This window comes from Phascolarctos cinereus, unplaced genomic scaffold (genome assembly GCF_003287225.1).
Source record: "Phascolarctos cinereus isolate Bilbo 61053 unplaced genomic scaffold, phaCin_HiC Scaffold_9;HRSCAF=440, whole genome shotgun sequence".
Lineage (NCBI taxonomy): Eukaryota > Metazoa > Chordata > Mammalia > Diprotodontia > Phascolarctidae > Phascolarctos > Phascolarctos cinereus.
The window spans coordinates 57,256,434-57,274,066 of NW_027556402.1; positions in this window are offsets into that span (position 1 = coordinate 57,256,434).

Below are 17,633 nucleotides of genomic sequence, written 5' to 3' on the forward strand. Positions count from 1 at the left end.
CATAATGGATACAGGGCTGGCCCTTGAGTGGGAAATGACTAAGTTCAAATCACTTAACCTCTCTATGTACTTCAGGGAGCTCCTTAGACCTTATCTACTAAATCACATACAGGTTTCTCTGTGTTGGTAAAAGCAGTTCCTATAGATCCTTTCACAGGTCCACAGTATCCTTCAAGAATTCCTTTTTTTCCTTTTTTTTCTTTCAGCTAAAAACAAGGTTTATTGAGGAGTCACCATATTAGCCAGATTCTTAAGGAATCTGAGCATCTGTGGGCTATTGGCTAGATTGTGAAAATCTGAGCAGTGGCTAGATTATAAGAATCAAGGCATCTTAATGGAGAAAAGAGGGGCTTTATATACAGAAAGCCTGTGGGACAGATCTAAGTAGTTTAAGGTGAGGGGAGGAGGGTCTTAAGGAGATCTGGATGGGAGTGGCCAGTAAGCTGGGGTGAATAGAACTCCTGGGACCTGGACAATGGAGCTTAGCTAGGATTAAGTGTGGGAAATTGTCAGGGGCCATAGGGAAGTAAGACAATGGAGGGGAGATTGGGTGTAGCCACAGTGAAAGGCTAGTTGATGGGATTACTGCCACAGGTGAAAGCCAGAGATTTGGCCATGTGGCAAAGTCCAGGGTTTTTCCTTTCTGGGATCTAGATCCCATCCCCATCATTCCCCTCAAACAAATGGACCCAAATGCTTTTGAAGTAAGGGGCAAAGGTCTTGGCTTCTGAAACTGCTTCCTGCTGGCAAAGGGCATGGAACTGTCCCTTCCTCAAGGGGGTCCCAAAGAAGAGGTTCACTGGAACTGAGCACAGCAGCATTCAAAGAATGATGTGGGGACACTACCTGGTACCTGCTGTTTGTTACCAACTGTAGGTGAATGGCCCATAGTCTGGAAGAAACAAATCTGACAGAAAAAACTGCAGGGCCCATATATAAGCAGGGACTAGATTTAGGGACCAATTTTGAGAGGATAAAACATCCTTAGCTCTGTTTGGATTCAGATAATTCAGTTTACAATCATTCAGTAACAAATCCACCTCATAGCCAGACTAAGGAATAGTCAGGTGGGTAACATTCCATTTCAAAGGAACATAATGGAGACACTGAGTAAGGAGGATCCCATCTTAGACTGAGGCTAAAATTGTCCTCTCAGCTTTTCCCAATGCTGACTTCCACCAGTATCACCTTCTCTGAGCAGCTTGTGGAATTTCTCTCAGATGGTGGATTATTGATTATCGATGGTTATTGATTATCAGACAACTCAAAATCCTAAGAGCTTTTACCTCAAACAGCAAGTTTTCTTGGTCACAGCTTAGAAAAACTTTTCCAGGATTTACATCTCAAACTTAAATTTTCCTGGTGTAAAAAGTCAAACATTAGGGATTTCTGTACACTTGCAAATTCTCAACAAGCCATACATAACCCAAACAAGCTTTTTGTCAAGTTTAGACATTAAAATATAACCAAAAATAGCTAAATCATTTTAGCAGTAACCAAATTATGAAAAGTCACTTCACATAACTGATACAGAAAGTTCACTGATTTGAAACTTGAAACAAAACTATTACCAATCAGGTGACTTCAGTTTTGTTAAATACATTTCCAGATTACTTTATACAGAGAATCAACATCTCATCATTAATAGTTAAAACTACAAATTTAAAAGAGCATGCTTACCCAAGTTTGTAGGCTAGCTTTATTACCTTGAGCAGGATGTGCTGAACCTGGGTGACACTTCCAAGCAAAGGTTGCCCTACAGCCCAAAGCCATTACCAGGGGGCCCATGCTATAGCTGCTGCTCCTTCCTTTCCCAGATGGGGGAGGGTGAAATCAAAGGTAAGGGGTAAAGGGTGAAACTCTCTTCTCCTATGAGAGAGGTTAACAGATACCCTCTTGATTCAAGGGAAGGGAGTGACCAGTTGTACAGATGTTTCAAAACTCCTTAATGATCAATCACAAAACCTCCAGAATATGCCAAGATATTTTTAGCTGTTCTGACTTTCCCAGTAACCTCCATGAAGGAGGATTCATAGGTGCAGAGGGAAGGGAGTAAGTAAGCCTCAGGGAACCAAAAAACATCTACAGTTTTCCCCAATTCCCTATTCCAAGGGAATTAACAGAATTGAGCATACACTTCCAGATAGGGCCTCCATCCTTGTCCTCTGTGCTGTGGAAGGTGCACCCAGGTCCATGGCCTTGAACCAACCCAATGGACCAAGAGCCTGAGTGAGACGCAGCCTAGTAATGTCTACCCCAAAACTACCTCCAAGCCTTGGTGCTTGGAGGTTGACCCCAACTGCAGAGCAAAAAAGGCTTATATACCTTCTAGTATTGGCAGAAGAATTTGGGGTTAAGCAGTTTCCCTATACGGGTAACCAAAATGATGCAGTTTACAGGTTTGGGGGTGCTGGGACCCCAATATCACAAGACGTGGATCCTGCCTTAAATAATTTGACCCAATCCTTCTTTCAGCCAAAGACAAGGTTTATTTGAATATCAATCATATTGGGCAGACTCTTAAGGAGTCTGAACATCAAGAATCTAAGCAATGGCTAGATTATAAGAATATTAGTCAAAATTATTTCTATATTGGAAAAATAATGAGTTAAATTAAAGCAAAATCTAGGAAATTAATTTTATTTTCTGGAACCTTTAGTTTTTATCTATATAGAGAACTCCTTTATGAGGAAACATTTTTACCAAAACAGAGTGTTGTTATTCTCCTATTAAAACCTTAGACTCTAGGAGTTCATAACTCAGCCTCAGTGAACATTTTGTTTCCTTTTTTTGTTTGTTTGTTTTGCTTTATATTTTGATAACAATATTTCAGTATATTTCATTTCCCTAATAATCCTATGTATTTAAGTGCATGTATTATTCTGAGAAGAGTTTCACTGGCTCCACTAGACTGCCAAAGGGGCCTATGACACAAATAGAGTAAGAACTGCCTTGGAGAGTTTTAGCAAGTTACCTTAAGTCAACTGACTTTTCCAGTCTAATTCAACCAGTATACATTAGAGGCCATCGTGAATCCAGGTCTCCCTGACTTTAAAACTGGTCCATTATCCACTATCATCATGGTCCCCAAAGTGGGGTTACATAAACAGTGAACCATTGTAGGGTAGGAAAAAAATATAACAGTTTGTATTTAAATGTTTGCATTTAAAATCAATGGTAGCTAGGTGGCACAGTGAATACATACAGCATTGGACCTGGAGTCATGAAGACCTAAGTTCAAATTTGTCCTCCGACTCTTGGGGAGCTGTGTGACCCTGGGCAGTCACTTAACGTTGTTTGTCTCAGTTTCTTCATTTGTAAAATGGTTTTGGGGCAGCTAGGTGGCACAGTAGGTGGAGCTCCAGCCTTGGAGTCAGGAGGAACTGAATTCAAATCTGGCCTCAGATACATAACACTTACTAGCTGTGTGACCCTGGGCAAGTCACTTAACCCCATTGCCTGACCAAAAAAAAAATGAAGTGGTAAACCGCTCCAGTATCTTTGGCAAGAAAACCCAAACTAAGGTAACGAAGAGACGGACACAACTGAAAGACTGAATGGCAATTTCAAATGAAACTAAGCTTTAATAAAATGATATTGTTTGATACTCATTGATCATCCACAGAATCTCAGGTAGTCATGCATGTGTCGTGGATGGTGTATAACAAATCCTAAGGAAAAGAGACATTTCAGAACATAGAAGGCTTGATAGTTGGACCCTATCTTTTTCATTCATTTTTCATATATAGTAATAAATTACAGTTTACAAGAACTCAGTTAAAGAGATACATACATTTTATTATCTAGATTGAATTAAATTAACCTTCATTATATGAAGAAATGACAACCAATTGCCTATGAAATATTTCAAATTGTGTCTCAGAAATCTTAAATAAAATGTTCAAAACTAAAGTTCTTATCTTTGTCCTTAAAACCTTACCTGTTTAAATCTTCCTTAATTTTGTTAAAGACATCATGAACCTTCCAATTACTGAGGTTTATGAACTTGGCGTTATTCTCAACTCCTCATTCTTCCACTTCAGATATATCCAATTTTATATATATATATATATATATATATATATATATATATATATATATATATATATATATACACACATACACATATATATGGCAATAGATAGATATAGGTAGATAGATGGATATCTTCATGGCATCTCTTGTGTATATGTATACGCACACAAACACACACATATCTCTTCATAACAACTTTTTCATCTTTGCCACTTCTACTAACTCCACTCACTTAGTTATCACCTCACCTTAGGCCTTTTCTCTTCTCACATAAATTATTACAATAATTTTCTCAATTAAACTCCCTGACTCAAACCCAGAGTTCAAACTAAACACTATTGTCAAAGGAATTTTCCTGAAGTGAAAATTCTGTCTATGTACTTTCCCTTCTCAACCAATTCCATTAATTTCTTATCGCCTCTAGGTTAGAACATGCAATGCTCCACTCAGCTTTTAAAGTCCGTTATTATCTGTCCCTAACCTATCTTTGTAGTTTTACTGGAGAGCGCCATCCCCACCCTGATCTCTGTGCTCCAGTCAAGCCAGCATTTCTAATCCGCACGTTCTGCACTGGATATTGCACTGGGTGTGTCTCACACCTGTGATTTCCTCCTTACCTCTGCGTCACAGTGTTCCTCTTTCCCTTTAAAGTGAAGATCAGGCGCCATCTTCTCTATGATGTCTTTCTTGATTGCCCCAGTTGAACTTTTCCACAATTATAATATAAAAACAATGGTAATGTATTCAGATTCAGATCAGACAAGAAGGTCAAAAAAATTAAATTTATCAAAAAGATTCTTTAAATAGTAAGTTTACTTTAACTTGTATTAACAAATTTCACTCTAGGTAAATCATATGCTTTGAGATGTTAACCAATGGTAGTACACAACCAATAACATATAAAACCAACTTCCATTTGCTCATAATGATATAGTGACCTTTAACATGATGTATTCATATATATCCAATACTTGGAATTGCCTTAACTGTTAAAAAAAAATCTTACAAAGATTTGTGATGAGTTTGAACACAGATGTTAAAAAAGTAAAATGTTATAACTTTCCCCATATTAGTTTCTTGGAAAAAAATTAATTGATGTAAGGGAAAATCAAATTTATTTCCTGAATTTAAAGAATTTTTTTTTGCCTTATTTGTAGATGCGATTAAGAAATAACTATTATGATTTACAAAGGAAAGGTAAGGACAAAATACTTTGATTTAGATTTAGATTTTTTCTTGAGGTATCTTTACACCCATACCAGTCACTAAAACCAACTGTCAAATTAAAATTTAATTTAGAAATGGACTTTCCAATTACTATAAAACTGTGTGTTAAACCAGTATCACAAAATAATGAACCCAATCACATCACTCTCAATGGAAACATATTACTAATAATTTTTAGAAGAGTCAAAAAGGTTTTTTTTAAATGATGATTTGTAGGAAATAAAAGAAAAAATTGTTTTAAATATTTTTTATCATATGAACTTTTAAAAATATTTTAAATGTCTTTTAACACATGTAACATACTTATACATAGTAGTTGAAAAGTAGACTGGACTTATTTTAGTTATTTTTATATTATATTTATATTATTATTATATTTAGACTGGAGTTATTTTAGTTATTAAACTACTAAGGAGGAAACTGTCTACCAATGCAGGTTGTCTCTCTCTTCACAAGTTAGTCTTAGACAGTTACCTTATGTGCTGAAAGGTTAAGTCCAGGGCCACATAGAGAATATCTCTTAAAAACAGAAGTCAGAAAAAAAGAGTGGCATACAATAAAAAATAAACAAATATACAAACATTGGTAACCTATATCCAAATTTATTTATTTATTTTATTTTATTTAATACATTAATTGATTCTTCTGATAAAAAAGTAGACTATGTCAGTAACACTATGCTACCTCTCTTCTCTGCAAAAATGCATTAAATATTACTTATGTTCACTAAGCCTGTTGGGCAATACAGCACTTGCAGAGCTTTGATTGCAAGGCAGCCACTTGGTTCCTTTGGACATATGTCCTAAACACATGGGATGTTGACTGTAACATCTTTGTTACATTATGAATTACTTAAGCTCCTTTGATTCACAGTTAAAGTAATATTATGATTGTATTTGACTGAAACAACTCGCACACGGTTGTGATATTGTCAGTCAAGAATTCCCCTGAAGGCTTCTAGAGATAAAAGCATGGTGTTTGAATGAAAATGTTTGTTTCTAAGAAATACTGACATTCTCATAAATGTGGAAGAATTGGCCTTTTTTTTTTAAATCACAATTATTGCCATCTCTCCTGTTGAGTCATCTTATGGAGAACCATTGGACACTGGAGTCTAAAATATTAAACCTTATCACTTACACATAGATAAATCCAGGGCAGCTTTGCAATGAATCTTTCTATAAAAGAATAATTTTCTCCATAGAACTTTATAATAAGCAAATTAAAAAAATAATAATATGTGCACTGTGCCTCAGAAGAGGATGTTAATTCCTAATAATAAATATTCTCTAATAATTTTACAAATAATTAATAATTTATTTGGAAAAACAATCTATATGTTTACAGGATACTTCTTAATTTCTATTTTCAGTGTTTTCATTGGGTTTATTAGCCAGGAAAATTATGTTATCATAGTCATAGCCAAAAGGATATTCAATTTGTCTTTTCTATATTTTGCAATTTAATATACAGTAACTGCTTAATTAAATTAAAAAGAGCAATGGAAGAATTCAATAAATGTGCATGTGCATGTATATTTAGAGGGAGTCATGTATACATGTTTGTGTTTACAAGTGTTGGAGACAGGCAACAATCAACTTCAAGAAGTATTCATAGTCCAGGAGCCAAGACGTTAGAGTAAAAAGCAACTCGCTGTCACTCTCCCATATTCACCTCCAAAAAATACATAAAATAGTGCCCCAGAACAAATCCTGGCATAGCAAAGCCAACAGAAAGAGGGAATGGAGCAGTCTATTAGCATGGAAAACTTGGAGAATTGACAAGAAAGTTTGTCTCAATTGCATAAAAGGGTAGTGCATTCTGGGACGTGAAACTTCCCAGTAAGCCAACAGTAAGTCCCACCTCAGCCAACCAACAGGAGATCCTAAGCCCCAGTGCAATGAAGCAGGCAAACGCCAATACCAGAACCCCTAAGTGCCTTAGCATAGACATGGGAACCAGCAGACTGCAGCTCAGAGAATTGCCTCCTGCTTTAGTGCAACCCTAAGCAGGCAGGAATCCTCCAGTGGTGAAACCTCCATGGGCTTAAGCAAAGACTCAGGAGGGCAGGTGTCCTCCAGCAGTCAGACCTCCCTGAGCTTCAGTGCAGCCCCAGGGAAAAGCAGAAAAGGCCCACTTGTCCTCAGCACATGCCAGAAACTAATACTAGGACCTAGCTAAACACCAGGTAAGCTGGCAGAACCCAACAGCCTTCAGCTGCCTGTACCTGAGGCCCCAGCAAACAAAGCCAGTGACCAGATGCCTGGCCCTCAGCACAAGAAACTTGGAACAGTGCTCCCTATGATTGAGCAGGAGAGCCCAACTTTAAAATCCAGGAAATAGGCAAACAAAATGATCACAAAGCAAACATGAATATTGACCACAGGAAATTACTCTGCTGACAGGCAAGATCAAAATACAAGCTCAGAAGAAGACAACATTGTCAATATGCCTCCATCTGAAAACTCAAAAGTGAGTATGAATTGCTCCCAAGTCCAAAAAAAGCCTTTTTGGAAGAGCTCAAGAAGAATTTAAAGAGTCAAATAATAGAGGTAGAAGAAAGTTTGGGAAAAGAAATGAAATATTTACAAAAGAGAGTCAACAGCTTGGAAAAAGGACAAAATCTAACTGAAGAGAACAATTCCTTAAAAATACAATTTTGCCAAGTGGAAAAAAAAATTCACTGAAGAAAGCAACTCCTTAAAAAGTAGAAGTGGCCAAATGGAAAAGGAGGAAGAAAAGCTAACTAAGTAAATAATTCCTTAAAAATTAGAATTGGGCAAATGAAGCTAATGACTCAATGAGACATGAAAATTCAGTTAAACAAAATCAAGAGAATGAAAAAAAAAAAAACAGAAGGAGACATATACCCCACTGGAAAAAACATGAAAATACAGACAGGAGAGAGAAGTAAAGAATTGTTGGTCTACCTGAAAGCCATGATTTTTAAAAAAGTGAACCAAAAAAAACAAAACCTTTAGAGCATCTTTCAAGAAACTAGCAAAGACTAAGTCTATCAATATTAGTCATCATCACACAACATGGCTGTTCCTGTGTACAGCATTCTCTTGCTTCTGCTCACTTCATTACATATCAACATACAAGTCTTTCCAGATTTTCCTGAAGTCTTCCTGCTCATCATTTCTTTATAGCACAATAGTATTCAATTACATTCATATGCCATAACTTCTCAGCCATTCCCCAGTTATTGAACATCCTCTCAATTTCCAATTCTTTTCCACCACAAAAAGAGCTGCTATAAATATTTTTGTACATGTGGGTCCTTTTCACATTTGTATAATCTCTTTAGGATACAGACCTACAAGCACTATTGCTGGGTGAAAGGATATGCACATTTTTATAACCCTTTAAGCATAGTTCCAAATTGCTCTCCAAAATGGTTGAATCATTTCACAGCTCCACCAACAATGCATTAGTTTCCAATTTTCCCACATCTTCTCCAACATTCATCATTTTTCTGTTTTGTCATGTTGGCCAATCTGATAGGTGTGATGTGGTACCTCAGAGCTGTTTTGATTGACATTTCTCTATCAATAGTGATTTAGAGCACTTTTTCATATGACTATAGATGGCATTAATTTCTTCATCTGAGAACTGCCTGTTCATATCCTTTGACCACTTATCAATTGGGGAATGACTTGTCTTCTTATAAATTTGACTTAATTTTCTATATATTTTAGAAATTAGGCCCTTAACAGAGACACTGGTTGTAAAAATTCATTCCTAATTTTCTACTTTTCTTCTAATATTGGTTACATTGGCTTCTCAGCAATGCAAAGATCTAAGACATCCCCAAAGGCCTCATGATGGAAAATGCTATCCACATCCAAAGAAAGAACTATGGAGTTTGAATGCATATAAAAGCATAGTATTTGCTGTATTTTTCTGTTGTGTTTTGTTTACTCTTTCTGGTGGTTCCTTCTATCCATTCTAGTTCTTACTTACAACATCACTAAATTGAAAATATGTTTAATAGGAACATAATTCCTAATTCCTAAAGATTGCACAATGTATAGAGGAGGAAGATGGGGAGGGAGGGTGAGAAAAATTTAAAACTCAAAAGCTTGTAGAAGTGATTGTTAATAAATCAAAAGAAATTAATAAAAAAGGAAATAAGAATTAAAAAAAAAAAGAAATTATCAAGGAAAACTTCCCTAAGGTCCTAGAACTAGAAGGTAAGATAATCATTCAAAAAATCCACTGATCAACTCTTGAAAGAGTTCCCAAAATGCTAACTATAGGAAACATTGTAGACAAATTCCAGAATTATCAGGTCAAGGAGAAAATACTGGAAGCAGCCAGAGAGAAATAATTTGAACACTATGGAATCACATTTAGGATTTAGCAGCTTCTACATTAAAGGATTGGAGGGCTTGGAATATGATATTCTTGATGCTAAAAAGCTTGGATTACAACCAAAAATCAACTACCAAGCAAAACTGAGCATAAGTTTTCAGGAGAAAATGTGACATTCAATGAAATAGAGGACTTTCAATCATTCACGATGGAAAACAACAACAACAACAACAACAGAGTTGAACAGAAAATTCTATCTTCAAACATAAGATTTAGAAAGCTATAGAAAAGTAAATAGGAAAGAAAAAAAAGAACATGTTATTCATTAAAGTTAAACTGTTTACATCCCTATGTGGGAAGATGATACTTGTAATTCATGAGTACTGTATCTTTATTACAACATTTGGAAAGGGTATACATAGACAGAGGGAATGGGTATAATTTGACTTTGATGTGAAGATTAAAAATAATTAAAGGGGGAAAAAGTATTGTACTGGAAGAAGAGGACAGGAGTAGGTAGAAAAGGGTAAATTACATCACATGAAGAGACACAAAGACCTATTACACAAGAGAGAAAGAAATGAGGGAGGCAAGCACTATTTCAAACATCCTGTTATCATGTTTGGATCAAAGAGGGAATAACATGCACATTCAGTTGGTTATAAAATCTATCTTACTCTACAGGAAAAGAGGAAGAGAAAGGCAAAGAAAAGGGAGTGGGGTCCATATAAGGAAGGGTACAAGGAAGGTAAGAAGTAGTAGGGAAAACAAAGAGTTTAAAAGTCAAGCAATTAGCTGGGAAGATGAGCCAATGGAGAAAAAAAAAGTCAAACTGTAGAATCCTTGGTGAGAAGGAAGATCAAAACCAGAAGAAGACAATGATGTCAAAGCTTCTATATCCAAAGCCCCCAAGAAAAATATGAATTGGTCTTACACCATAGAAGAGCTCAAAAAGGATTTTGAAAATAAAGTAATAAAACTAGAGGAAAAATTGAAAAAGAAATGAGACTAATGCAAGAAAATCATGAAAAACGAGTCAACAGCTTGCTAAAGGAGAACCAAAAAATGCTAAAGAAAATAACGTCTTAAAAAATAGAGAAGACAAAGTAGCAAAAGAGGTCCAAAAAGCCAATGAGGTGAAGAATGACTTAAAAAGCAGAATTGGCCAAATGGAAAAGGAGGTCTAAAAGCTCACTGAGGAAAACAATTCCAAATGGAAGGTAATAACTATGAGAAATCAAGAAAGCATAAAACCAAATCAAAACAATGGAAAAAAAAACAGAAAGCAATGTGAAGTAGCTCATTGGAAAAAATGACTCACCTGGAAAATAGTTCCAGGAGAGAAAATTTAAAAATTATTGGACTACCTGAAAACCATGATCAAAAAAAGAGCCTAGACATCATCTTTCAAGAAATTAATAGGGAAAAATGCCCTGATATTCTCAAACCACTGGGTGAAATGTATTTTTTTCCTTTTTTTCTTATTTCTTTTTTAATATTTATTTATTTTGAGTTTTTAACATTAATTTTTAAAAAGATTTTGAGTTCAAAATTTTTCCTCTCTCACTGTCATGCCCCTCCCCAAGATGGCATGCAATTTGATATGGGCTATACTTGTACAATCATATAAACACATTTCCACTTTTGTCATATTGTGAAAGAAAAATACAAGCAAAAGGGAAAAACCACAGGAAAGAATAAATACACACACACACACACACACACACACACACACACAAAGAGAAAATTGTATACTTTGATTTGCATTCAGACTCCATAGCTCTTTCTCTGGATGTGGATAGCATTTTCCATTTTGATTCTTTTGAAATTCTCCTTGATTGTTGTGTTTCCGAGAAGAGGTATGTCTAACAAAGTTGGTCATCACACAATGTTGCTGTTACTGTGTACAATGTTAACCTGGTTCTAATCACTTCACACAGCATCACTTCATGTTTAAGTCTTTACAGGGTTTTCTGGAATCGACTTGCTCACCATTTCATTTTTAATTTTGTTTTATTTTTGTTTTTGTGTTTTCAATATTTATTTGAGTTTTTAACATTCACTTCCACAAGATTTTAAGGTCAAAATTTTCTCCCCATCTCATCCCTCCACCCACCCCAAGATGGCATGCATTCTGAATATCCCTTCCTCTAATCTGCCCTCTCTTCTATCTTCTCCCCTCCCCTTATCCCCTTCCCCTTCTATTTTCCTATAGGGCAGGATAGATTACTATACTCCATTGTCTATATACCTTATTTCCCAGTTGCATGTGAAACAATTTTAAACATTTGTTTTTTAAAACTTTGGGGGGCAGCCAGATGGCGCAGTGGATGGAGCACTAGCCCTGGATTCAGGAGGACCTGAGTTCAAATCCATCCTCAGACACATAACACATACTAGCTGTGTGATTCTGGGCAAGTCACTTAACCCCATTGCCTAGCCAAAATTAAAAAGAAAAGAAAAAAAAAAGAAAACTTTGGTTTCCAAATTTTCTCCCTTCCTCTATCCTCACTCACCTTCATTGAGAAGGCAAGCAACTCAATACAGGTTATACATGTGTAGTCATGAAAAACACTTCCACAGTAGTCATGTTGTGGAAAATTAAGTATATTTCCCTTAACATTATCCTGCCTCCCATTTATTCTATTCTCTCTTTTGACCCTGTCCCTCCTTAGAAGTGTTTGCTTCTGATTATCCCATCCCCCAATCTGCCTTCCCTTCTATCATCCCCAGCTCTCTTGTCCTTCCCCCCCACATGTTTTTCTGTAAGGTAAGATAGATTCCCATATCCAGTTAAGTGTATATGTTATTCCCTTCTTAAGCCAAATCTGATGAGAATAAGATTCACTCATTTCCTCTCAACTCCCCCCATTTTCTCTCCATTGTGAAAAAGCTTTTCTTGTCTGTCCCATTCCAGGGGAAAAACTGGAAGAGAAATGAGAGTGATGCAAGAAAATCGTTTAAAACAAGTCAACAGCTCGCTAAACAAGACTTAAAAAATACTGAAGAAAGAAACATGTTAAAAATATCCTAACCCAAATATCAAAAAAGGTACAAAAAGCCATTGAAGAGAAGAATGCCTTAAAAGGCATAACTGGCCAAATGGAAAAGGAAGCCCAAAAACTCACTGAAGAACATACTCCCTTAAAAATTAGAAAAGAGCAAATGTAAGCTAGTGACTTTATGAGAAATCAAGACAGTGTAAAATAAAACCAAAAGAATGAAAAAAAAAAAAAAACGAATGAGAAATATGTCTTTGGAAAAACAACTGACCTGAAAAATAGATCCAGGAGACATAATTTAAAAACTATTGGACTATCTGAAAGCCATGATCAAAAAATGAGCCTAGACATCATCTTTCAAGCAGTTATCAAGAAAACTGCCCTGATATTCTAGAACCAGAGGGCCAAATAGAGATGGAAAGAATCCACCAATCACCTCCTGAAAGAAATCCCCAAAGGAAAGGTCCTAGGAATATTATAGGTAAATTCCAGAGTTCCCAGGTCAAGGAGAAAATATTGCAAGCAGCCTGAAAGAAATAATTCAAGTATAGTGGAAGCACAATAAGGGTAACAGAAGATTTAGCAGCTTCTGTATAAAGGGACCAGAGTGCTGGGAATGTGATATCATGGAGGGCAAAGGAGACAGGATTACAACCAAGAATCACCTACCCAGCAAAAGTGAGTATAATCCTTCAGGGGACAATGGACATTTAGTGAAATAGAGGACTTTCAAGCATTCTTGATGAAATGACCAGAGCTGAATAGAACAATTCACTTTCAAACACAAGACTCAAGAGGAGCAATAAGAGGTAAACAAGAAAGAGAAATCCTAAGGGACTAATTAAGGTTGAACTGTTTGCATTCCTGTATGGAAAGATGACATTTGTAACTCATGAGATCTTTGTCAGTATTAAGGTAGTTGGAGGGAAAAAATATATGTTTGGATTTAGAGAGATAGATAGAGGGCATAGGGTGAGTTGAAGATGAAGGGATGATATCTGGAGAATACATTTAAGGGGTGACAGAGGATTATGCTGGGAGAAGGAGAAACAGAGAGGTAGAGGGAGGTAAATTATCTCACATAAAACATAAAAGGGCTAATAATGAGAAGGATATTATGAGCTACAAATGTTATCTTACCATATAGGAATGTAAATAGTATATACTTATTAATCTTTAATGATTTTTCTTTTCTGTTTACCTTTTTTATGCTGCTCTTGTGTTTAATTATTAAAAATCTAAGTTTCTATTTAGTCCTGATATTTTTTTTTTATCAAGAATGATTGAAAGTCCTCTTATGTCATTGAATATCCATTTTGCCCCTGAAAGATTATAATCATTTTTGATGGGTAAGTGACTCTTGGTTGTTATCCTACATCTTTTGCCCTCAGGAGTATCATATTACAAGTCCTGTGATCCTTTATTGTAGAAGCTGCTAAATCTTCTGTTACACTGACTGTGGCTCTATGATATTTGAATTTTTTTTTTTCTTTCTGGCTGCTTGCAATATTTTATGCTTGACATGACAACTATGTAATTTGCCATAATATTGCTGGCAGGTTTCATTTCGGGATCTCTTTCAGTAGGTGTTCAGTTGATTCTTTCAGTTTCTATTTTATACTCTGGTTCTAGAATATTGGGATAATTTTCCTTCACAATTTTTTAAAAGAGGTGTCTAGCTCCTTTTTTGATCATGGCTTACAGGAAGTCCAGAACATAAATAAATAATCTTTCCTAGATTTATTTTCTAGGTCAGTTTTTTTTTCTTCTGATGAGATATTTCACATTATCTTCTTTTTTTTCATACTCTTAGTTTTGTTTTATTGTTTCTTGATTTCTCATAAAGTCATTAGATTCTATTTGCTCCATTCTAATTTTGAAGCAATTATTTTCTTTAGTGAGCTTTTGGATCTACTTTTCCATTTGGCCAGTTCTGTTTTTTAAGGCATTCTTCTCCTCATTGACTTTTTGTACCTCTAAGCATTTGGACTAATCTGTTTTTTAAGGTTTTATTTTCTTCAGCATTTTTTGTGTCTCCTTTACAAAGTTGTTGACTCTTTGGTCATTAGTTTCTCACATCGCTCTCATTTCTCTCCCTAATTTTTCCTCTCATTATCTTGCTTGATTTTCAAAATCCTTTTTGAGCTCTTCCATGTCCTGAAACCAATCCATATTCTTGGAGGCTACGGATGTAGGAGGCTTTCACTTTGTTTCTTCTGAGTGTGTATTTTGATCTTCCTTGTCACCACAGCAACTTTTTATAGTCAGAGGTTTTTTGTTTGTTTGTTTGTTTGTTTTTATCATTTCTTGTTCATCCCCCCCCCCCTTCCAGCTTATTAGTTGACTATTAAGTCTTTGTTAAAGTGGAGCTCTGCTTCCAGGGTGGAGGGAATATTGTCTTGATTTTCTAGAGTTTTGTGCATTTATTTTCAGAGATATTTCTAAGGACCTTTTAGTTTTCAATTCTTCCAAGGTGGTATGGTTTAAGGAAAGGTATTTAACTATTCTCCTGGTCTATGCTCTGTAAGCAGCAAAAATATTATTCTAGCCCAGGAATTTTGAGAAGGATTCCCCCCTCTGCTATAGTTGCAGGCTTTGATGGGCTTGCCTGGGACTGCCACCCAAGACTGTGATCCAGATCTGAGTATGGGCAAAGCAACAGAGTCCTGCCTCAGTGCTAGTAAAATGTCCCCCATAATCTCCTTCCGACCAGTGTTTGACCCCCTTTCCATATGTGGGCTGACAGCCCTGGAAACAGTTGATGCCACTGCCACTGCTAATTCAATCTCTCCCAAGGCTTCCTCCTGGTTTGCTGCAGCCAGGGCTATGTTGGCATGGCCTGCTTTGGACTGTGCTCCACTCTCACCCAGGTGGGATAAATCTTTTGTGCTGACCTTCTAAGTGGTCTTCAGGGTCTCTGAGCTGAGACATCTGGAACCTGCCACTGTTGCCACTAATTCAGTCACCCACAAGATCTACTCAAGGTTTACTGGGGCTTGTATGTGCTGGTATGGCTGGATTACACTCCTCTTTCAACTAATAGACCTTTCCTATCAACCTTTCAAGTAGTTCTCTGCTGGAAATTTATTTCACTGTATATTTTTGTGGCTTCTGCTGCTCTAGAATTTATTTAAAATAATTTATAAAGGAATTTAGAAGGGTTTGGGGAGAGGTTAGGTGAGTCTTTGCCTTGACTCTATCATCTTGGCTTCACCTGGAATAGAATACCATTATGGGCCAAGTTACAATCATATGCCCTATTAAATTACAAAAATATTTTACTGAATTAGAAAAAAGGAATAAAATTAATTTGGAAAAAAGAATAACAAAGTCAAGAGTATCAGAGGAACTAATAATGGAGGTTTATTAGTACCAGATCTTAAACTCTTTTATAAGGCTGTAATTATCAGAACTATCTGGTGCTGGATAACAAATACAAAGGTAGATCAGTGGAACAGAACAGACATAATTTACAGCAGCAAAAGACACAGTAACCTTATGTTTGACAAGTTTAAAGACTTCAGTTTTTGGGATAAGAATTCATTACTTGATAAAAATTGTTGTGAAAGTTGGAAAGCAGTCTGCATAAATTGAGTATAGACAAATATCTTATACATTTCCCAAGATAAGTTCAAAATGATATATGACCGAGATATAAAAAATATATATATTACAAGAAAATTTGAAAAAAAAACATGTAACATCTTACCTATCATACAATTTATGAATAAGCAAGAGATAGAGAGTAGTGTGAGATATAAAATGGATAACATTGATTCCATTAGAAAGTTTTTTGTACAAATAAAAGCAATGTAGCAAAGATCACAAGGAAAACAGAAAATTGGGGAAAATTATAGAGAGTTTATCAAATAAATTCCCATATCTCAAATATATAAGAACTTTATCAAATCTATAAGAATATTTATCATTCCACAATTAATAAATGTTCAAAGGATATTAACAGGCAGTTTCCTGATGAAATATAAAGAATGTATAGTCCTAGGAATATATGCTCTAAGTCATTATTGATAATTTGAGAAATGCAAATTAAAACAACCTTGAGATTTCATCTTACACCTATCAGATTGGCTAAAATGATTGAAGGAGAAAGTGACAAAAGGTGAAAGGGATTTGGAAAAATTGGGACATTAATTCACTACGGATGGAACTGTGAACTGATCGAATCATTCTGGAGAAAAATCTGGAATTATGACAGAAGAGATATTAAACTGCCTATATCCTGTGACCCAAAAATAGTACTACTAGGACTGTTTTGAAATCATCAGGGAAAAAAGAAAATAACCTATATGGTCTACAATATTTATAGCAGCAAGAATTCACATGAAATTGCTAAATAAATAGTGGTGTACAATCATAATGAAATCATACTGTGCTATATGAAATAATAAGCTTAATTATTTTAGGAAAGCATGGATAGACTTGCATGAAAAAAATGAACAAAATGAGCAGAACCAAGATAATGTATATAATAACAGCAACATTGTTTTAAGAAAAAACTTGAATGACTAAATCATTTTGTCTATTAATAAATACCTAAATTACCTATAAAGATTCTGTGAAGTAAGACACTATCTGCATCCAGTGAAAAAAATTGATAAATAGTAGTATGTATAGAATGATTTCATATACATATACATATTTGCATCTAATAATAACAATCTCTAGGTTGGGTTGTAGGAAGAAAAAAGGGGGAAAAAGAAAGCTACATGATAACTTTATTATATATTTAGAAACAACAGCAAGTTGTATATAATAGATTTCCAGTTTCATGTGCAATGATCTTTTTTTTCTATTCTAGTATATTACAGAAATGCTTGTTTTATATCTTAAGTTCTGAATAAAGTTACAATCACACATATGCATGCACAAACATTTTCTAGCTTCCCTTATTCTGTTCTATTTTTCCCCTGATATCTCATTTCTGAGTCCTATTTATTTTAAAATTCAGGAATCAGAATTTATTGCTCTCTGACACATTTATCACAATGACATCTTGATTAAGTTAATCATTCAGAGATATGTACAATGAAT